This window comes from Felis catus, chromosome A3, assembly GCF_018350175.1.
Source record: "Felis catus isolate Fca126 chromosome A3, F.catus_Fca126_mat1.0, whole genome shotgun sequence".
In the NCBI taxonomy this organism is placed as follows: domain Eukaryota; kingdom Metazoa; phylum Chordata; class Mammalia; order Carnivora; family Felidae; genus Felis; species Felis catus.
The window spans coordinates 121,948,941-121,956,840 of record NC_058370.1 but is presented as its reverse complement, the minus strand read 5'-3'; the positions used below and the strand labels follow the sequence as shown (position 1 = coordinate 121,956,840).

Below are 7,900 nucleotides of genomic sequence, written 5' to 3'. Positions count from 1 at the left end.
TTTGTGTTTGTTTGTTTAAAAGACCAGCAGAGATTTTTCTTTTTGCTGTTTAAGCTTCATTTAATTCAAGCTCCAATCTGCCCTTCTTTGATTGCATTTCCAAATCCTAAATAAAAGTGATAACTCTTCCTGCCAATTGTAACAAACTGCTGGTGCCAGTTATTGCTTTTTGAAAAAAAAAAATAAAAAAATAAAATAAATAAAAAACAACAAAAAAAGCAAAGCAAAAAAAAAAATCTTTTAATACTTAGCTGACAGCTTTATCCAAAAGCGGGGAGAAAACCCTGGCCTTTCAAAACCACCAGATATATTTGTAACAACCTCTTTACTGAGTTCATGTATCTTCTTTATTGTTCTTCATAAACAGGCTATTGGATCTCTCCAGCTTGCAATGTGAAAAATGAAAGAATTTCCTCCCATCCATGCCTCTCTTATCTCATAATTGTTTTGTTCTGAGAGGTAGGGGAGACCCGTATAAATGTCTCTGCTATTTTATTTGTCCTCTCCAAGCCCATTCATGCTTTTCTCCAGGGCTTTTGACTCCTGTTCTGTTTCTGCCTGAACCTCTATCTGCTTACTGTTCTCTGCATCAAACCCTGCGAAAGTGTTTGAGATTTCATTTCAGAGGGTGATGCAAGAGAGATAAGAGTCAAAGGCATTTTACAGCCACTTTCAGCGTGTCTGTGCTGGATACGCTGGAGGTAGAGGCACTTAAGTTGCTGCTCACCTGACATCACAGAGAACACCCTGGTTTGGAGCTGCGACATCCTCACGTTGTGTGAGCACTCAGCTACATGCCTCCTCCGATCTTTCCAGAGGGCCCTGCTGCTGGTTCCTTTGCCTCCTGCTGCTGCAGCTTGCGGGGGCCCCTCCATTTCTCTGAGCTCCATTCTTTCCAACCTCCTCGGAAAGCTGAGGGCCTCCCACAACAAGGATAGCCCTTGTCAAAGACAGACAGTTCTGAGAGCCTGCAGAAGTGGCCTGTAGAGGAGGAGGAGGTGGAATTTTGTGAATGTGGTTAATTGTCCTAAAGAGGGGGGGAGATATGCACTTGAGGAAGAGGTCAGGGAACGGAGTCTAAAAGGGGGAGGAACTATTTACTAAAACCTGATTCCTTAATGACATGCAACAGAGCAGGTGCCTCCATCCTGAAGCCCTCTGTGAAAAGGCCTGAGTATTGGACTAGTTCCCTGTAAAGACTACCATGAACACTTGTTAGTCAGCTTTTCCATGATAAGGCTGTGTAACAAATAATCCCAAAATCTCAGTGGCTTACAACAGGCATTTATTTCTTTTCAGTAATGGGTCTGTGAGTTGGCTGGACTCATTTGGGCTTGGGTCAGGTCTGCTTTCCCCATGTCTCTTCATCCTGGAACTATGGCTACCCTGGACGTACTTACATCATGAAGTAGGCAGGAGCTCCAGAGGCTAAACAAACATTCAAAGCCTCAGTACACTCCCGCTTCTGTGCACCCGGTTACATGGCCATGCCCAAAATGAGTGAGGCAGGTAAATATAAGTATATGCCATCCTAAGGAGGAAGAGAGAGTGAATATTGAGTGAATATTTGTTCAACAAGAATCCAGTCCACCGCAATTACACACACGCAAACACACACACACACACACACACACACACACACACACACACACTTACAGGGCCAGAAACTACTTCAGGAATAGTAGGTATAGGAATAGCTTGCTCTTCCTACCTGCCCTGGGCTGGTTGGAACAGTTCAACAAAAACATTTCAAAATCACATTTATAAAATTGTTAATATTTATTTCTTTTTGAGAGAGAGAGAGCACGTGCGCAGAGGGAGACACAGAATCCAAAGCAGGCTCTAGGCTCTGAGCTGTCAGCACAGAGTCCGACATGGGGCTCAAACCCACAAATCGTGAGATCATGACCTGAGCCAAAGTCAGATGTTCAACTGACTGAACCACCCAGGCTCCTCCAAAATCACATTGATATATGTGGACACTTCAGACTGAAAGCAACTTTAAATGTCATCTAGTCTTACGTCCGCACCAAGGGAAGCTTTTAGTAACACCTCCAGTGAGGAAGAGATCACTGCCTTCCAGGCAACCCACCCTACACATACACTCTTCTTCTACAATGTGTCTGGGATATCTGTGTACAGCTCGTAGGTATCCTTAGGGATAGCCTTCCCTTCTCCAAGTGAAAGACCCTAAGTTTACTGTCCTCAAAGTCTATGGTTCCAAGTCACAATTTCCCCTAGGCATGTGCCATTTTGTTAACATGCTACTTATGCTCTAACCTCAGCACTGTGCTCAGAGCTCCAAAGCTACAACATTTGTGTAACAGAGTGGGGAGGTCCTCCCCCTCATTCCAAGTAAGGATCAACCAGAGAATGACAGGTCATATGTCTTACTCAGATTGAGCTTAAAATCACCTAGAGTCAAGACATTCTTACATGTGTTGCTAAACCGTTCATCAATCAACTACTTACGGGGCACTTATTATAAGACTTGCATCCTGCTATGCTGGGGATACGGTGATAAACAAAATTCACATACAAGGTCCCGGCTCTCCTGGAGGCTACCTGGAGAAACAGATAATAAGGAAATAAAGAGGCCAAAAAATAAGAAAATTGAAATACATACTATTAAAAAGAAAAGGCATTGATAACATGAGGAGGGAAAAGGGAAAGCTACTTCAGACAGTGGCCGGGAAGCTTCTCTGAAGAGGTGGATTCCTGAAGCTTGGGGAGAGGGCTGGCCCAGAAGAGAGGGACCCTGAGGAAGCAGCTGGGCGGGAAAGGCCTGATGCAAACAGGCCAGGGCGACAGGTGCCTGGTGAGCAGGGAGGGAGGGGCACAGGTCGAAGAGGAGGGGTCAGCAGCTCTGGTTAGCAAGCAGAGAAAGGCGTGATGTGACCCGGACCCTGAGCAGCGTCTCCAGCCTCCCGTGTGCATGTATCTGTGCAGTCCTTTGAGGAGGGGAGGCCTGACGGGAGAACTCTACATTTGCCTCAGCTCAGTTTCTCGTCATTAATTGAGGCCAGCCCTTCCTCCAACAAGCCAGCTCTCTGTCGCCGCTGCTCCCTGCCACCAACACGGGTCAGGCCAGGAGGAAATGTGATGGTAATGAGGCGAACCACAGAGCCCTCAGGCACATCACCTGAGGTAGAAAAGACATAAGATCTTACAGAAGAAATTTAAGAGCAGGGACATCAGGAGCCATGATTTTCAGGACCAAACAGTACCTCTCCCTAAACAGCCAGCTGAATGGCTGGGGATAGACCCTGGGTGATGAGCAAAGCCACACCTTCAGGGAAATGCAAGGTGTGTATCCTCACGGGAGGACCCAGAGCCTGTGTGCAATCAGTCAAACGCCCCTGGAGTCTTGTCCAGGAGCAAGAGGACTGTGTGCCCCACTTCTGTGCTCATGTCGTCGTGACCACCTGCTTGGCAGGCCGCTGCTCTGCTGGGACAGCACTGCTTCCACCTTCTCCGGCAGCCATCGGCGTGGGCCACCGCGTGAGTCTGGCCCATACAGATAGGATGTGTGAGCCCAGAGGCTTACTGAGGAAGTGGAGAGTCCTTCAAGCGCAGCCCAGTGGTCAAAGGGCTTTGGGATCCAGACCCTCGGAGATGAAAAAGAAGCTGTCAGCACAGATAAGACAGAGGAAGTGCTGTGGACAGATTTAGACATCAGGAACTCTCCTCCACATGCACGAAGGTCCTCAGACACACTAGGGGACACCTGCTGATTTGTTACCAATGCAGGAAGCCCTGGGCAGGATTTTTTTTTTTTTTAGCTCATGGTGTAATTCCTGGGTTTGCATCAGGACACATATATGAGACACATATATATCTACCCCAACAGGCATCTTTTTTTTTTCGGTGACTGACCTCCCTCAAGGAGCAAGGAACTCCGGAGAAGGAAGTAAAGACAGAGATGCATACCTGGGGGCAGACACAGCTCTTGCAGAGGGCAGTGGTACGCAATGCACTGTGTCCCCAAGGGACGTCCTGTGCCACCATTTGCCTTTCTTGGTCTCCTCTCCCGCCCAGCCTTAGAGGGACTCTGTCCTTCCTCATGTTCTATCCTTGTCCTTCCTAACTTCAGCCTCATGACCATAGCCAAATAACACAAAGACGTCAGCGGTCCGATCCAAATTATTGAGACGGGGGTGTTTCGTGCTTATTATCCCCATTTCATTTTTCAGAGGGGAAACAGGTTTCCCATCAATGTGTAGAGCATACTCCTATCTTGAAAACTATAGATATTAATATAATGGGGGAGTGCTTGGACGTGCAGATGTGCGGAGAGGAAAATGTCTGAGAGATGGAGCACAGAGGATTTTTAGGGCTGTGAAAATACCCCATATGACACCGGAATGGCAGATGCCTGTCCCAATCCATAGAATGTACAATAGCAAAGTGAACGCTGATGTAAACCATGGGCTTTGGGTGATAACCATGTGTCGATATGGGTTCATTGATTGCCCAAATGTGCCACTCTAGTGGGGGGTGTTGATAACAGAAGAGGCTATGCACGTGTAGGCATAGGAGGTACATGGCAAGGTTCTGTACCTTCTGCTCAATATTTCTGTGAACCTAAAACCTCTCTGGAAAAAAAAAATCTTTCTTTTTCAAAAGCCTGGCAGGTATCTATCAGACAGTTTACAGTCACCTGAGTTCATTCATTCCCTCAGCCACTTACGGAGACCTTCTACGCGATACTCCTTACCAGAACAGAGTATCAGAATTTAATTAATTTAACATAAGTGATTTAATTTTCTTTCTTCATTCTCTCTCTCTTTTGGCATATCTGCATTTTCTCATTTTTAAAATGAGCATATAATGATAATGAACCAAAGAGAAAGAGCTTCAGAGCAAGCCTCCTCCACCCACCAGCCCCTGCTTCCTTCGCCCCAGCTCTCACAACTCCAGCTAGGCACCCTGCTTGAGAACCTGCAGATTCCCACTGTAGCCTTCGGCCCTGGAGTTGGCACACTGCTCCTGATCCCGGTAGCCCCTCCAAGCTCAGAGCAAGTCCCGCCCGGCCTCCCTAGCCCCCCAGGAATCCCCAGGGCTAGGATTTGGGCAGCTGTGCAGACCCTACCATCTCACTGAGGTATTATGGTTCTCAATTCATGCAGCACTGGAGAGGCAGCAAAGGAGATAAACAGAATTTCTGCTCAATGAGTTGATGATAATAATAAATAAGGCCTTTTCTCCGAAGACTTGAAATCTGTTGTCTCATTTCAATGCACAAAATTACTCATTTAAAAACTCCTCCCCACAGACTTGGACTAGGTAGGGATTAGTAACCGCTAACCCCATTTTGCAGATGGGGAAACCAGGGCCCAGCAGGAGCTGGGACTCCCAACCAGTGGCAGAGCGGGTGTCCTGACACCCCAGACAGCACCCGGGTTGGAGAGGGTGCTCTCACCACCTCGGGCTGGCACTGGAGCATGGGTCCAGAGAGTCATCGCTGGATCTTCCAGAGCCTGTGCCGAATTCTCCACCTGTCCTTCTAGCTGCTTCCTTCCTCTGACTCTGAGCTCCCTGAGGACCTGTCCTCCCAAGACTGAGCAAACTGAGGACATCTCCTTTGCCTCCCTCACATGGGATGTGCTCAGGACAGGGCCCCCCAAAAGCCCCAATGCTTGGTGATTGGTGATGCACGAATCGGCTGAACCCTGGCAGAATAACTTCTCTGGTTCAGGCTCTTCTATTTGCCAGGGAGGCAGAGGCAGCCATGTGGCTCAGAGCAGGGAGAGGACATCTTTCTCCTGCTCTGCCTTTGACTGTCAGAGCTTCCAGCCTCGGGTAACCATGGTAATCACCAGCATTAACCACAGCAGTGACAGGAGCCTCAGCAGGCCAGCTCTGACCCACTCCCACTGCAGATGGCACACCAGCTTCCTGCAACATGCAGTCCCCCGGTTTGCATTCTTGTACCCCTGCTGCCTGTGCCCGAGGACTGCAAAGGATGGTCCCTCTCCCAGACCCAGGGGTCGATGCTGGAGGGGGAAATGGACCCCAAGCCTCCTGCACCCTTCACAGGGCCTGGGTCAGAAGTTTGGGATGTGGTTCAAAATCTTAGTGACCATGTTGGCAGTGGCCAGGGCCTAGGGCTTATGCTTGGGACACCCTGTTTGGTCCTAGCCCCGCCTCTAAAGGGTAGCAACCATCAGCCAGCCACTGTAGGTAGCCAGCCCAACCTGGACCTGTGGGGACCTCTCATGGCAGGGTTTAGGGGCATCTGCAAGCAATCTTCTGCTGCCCTTTACCTAAGGGCCAAGCCAAGAGAGCCACAGCAGAGCTGTTCTTGCCCAAATTTGGGGTCTAACCACCCCCACCGTGCCCATCAGCTCCACCAGCCCCATGTTGAGATACTGGGAGCCAGCTCTCCTGTCTCCAGGTCTCTAACACCACCTACACATCCTGCCAGCCTGCCCCATCCTGCTCTCTCCCATCAGGCACTAAACTACTTTTCCAGGTATCATAGAGCGGAACCGCTCTCCAGAACCCATGGGCCTGTCCTTTGCAGCTCTGAGGGCCAGACCAGACTCCGCACAGGGAAACAGAAGTGAGGCTCCCTGCGCTTCTCAGGTCTTCAAGTGCTGGGAGCGAAGGACAGCTTCTCCAGGGACCAGCATCCCTGCCCAAGGCCCCAGAGGTTTGCAAGAGGCCAGAGGCTGCATCCCTAGTTCAAGGGCTCTGCGAATGCCTGCCAAACAACGCTAAGGATTCTCGAGTCCGGCTGCTTCTGAGAAACCTTTAAATGGAAAAGGGCAAACGAGTGAGCTTCTCAGGAACCCCCGAGCCCTGGCTGCCACCCAGGCCGGTCTGCGGGCCTGGGAGCCCAGTGCTGGGGACGGAGAACGACGTGGCACTCCCTCTAGTGGCAAACGTCCCGCACAGAGCCCGGCGTCTCGCCGGCCAGCCTCCCCGGCAGGGCCCTCTCCCTCCCGGACCGCGCGCGGCCCGCCCTTCCCCTCCCGGGGGCAGGCGGTGACCCGCTCAGCAGTGGGGAGCAGGGGCCCCTCACCTGTGCCCGAGGAAAGACCTCGCAGCGAGGGAGCCAGTCCGGCCTCAAAGCCAGTCCCGCCGGGCGCTCACAGCTCCATCCCCTGACCGGGAGAGGCCACCACGCGGCCCTCAGCCTGGGGCCAGTTCCGGGAAGCTGTGTGACCTGCCCGGGTCGGAGCTCTCTGCAAAACACTCGCCCCTGAGCCGCCGGCCAAGCCAAGCGCTCTCATCCTTCCGGCGCGAACTGCGCCAGCAGCCCCGCAGGGGCCCCTGAGCAGCCTCTCGGGGTCTCCCGCGGCCTCCAGCCCTCCCCCTACCGCGGTGGGTTCTGGCGCCCCACCCACCCGGGGACACACAGACATCTCTGTGTCCCCAGCACCGCGCACGGTAACCGTCTGTGGAAGTCACACGAGAATGAAGAAATAAAACAGTATTTGCTGTGGCGAAAGATGTTTCTCCACACAGAAGCCCCACAACACCCTCCCTGCGGCCAGGGAGTTGCGCTGGGTCTTGACTGCGAGCTCCCTTTCCATAACCCCTTGCACCCTGCTCAGCTCCCAGACAGACCTAGCTCCTTGAGGGTGGAAGCCCATGTCTAACTCTCTCTGGTCAGGGTCCCCAGGAGAAGGCTGAGAGAACGTTTAGGTGGGGGAGGGAGGGGAAGGGAGAGGGGGAGGAGCTATTATTCAGGCCCAATCAAAGCTGCCGCCTGTAAACCCACTCTGATTGGCCTGCTCAGTCATGCGACCCTCAGAGAGCCAGGGGGGCTCTTACTATAATTTTATTAATCAATTTTAACAGCTTTATTGAGATATAATTCACATATCATACAATTCACCATTTAAAGTGCAATTCAACGGTTTTTGCTACATCCAAAGAGCAGGGCATGGAC

At 51.1% G+C, this 7,900-nt stretch overlaps 1 long non-coding RNA gene across 1 annotated transcript; it reads right to left on the bottom strand.

Moving 5' to 3' along the window:
* Nucleotides 1-219: 219 nt before the first annotated feature.
* LOC102899495 lies at nucleotides 220-7,615 on the bottom strand. Its single transcript, XR_002741295.2, has 4 exons — nucleotides 7,028-7,615; nucleotides 2,473-2,565; nucleotides 1,401-1,531; nucleotides 220-981 (listed from the first exon to the last, which is right to left on the bottom strand). It is a non-coding gene; the product is annotated as an uncharacterized LOC102899495 (long non-coding RNA).
* Nucleotides 7,616-7,900: the final 285 nt, after the last annotated feature.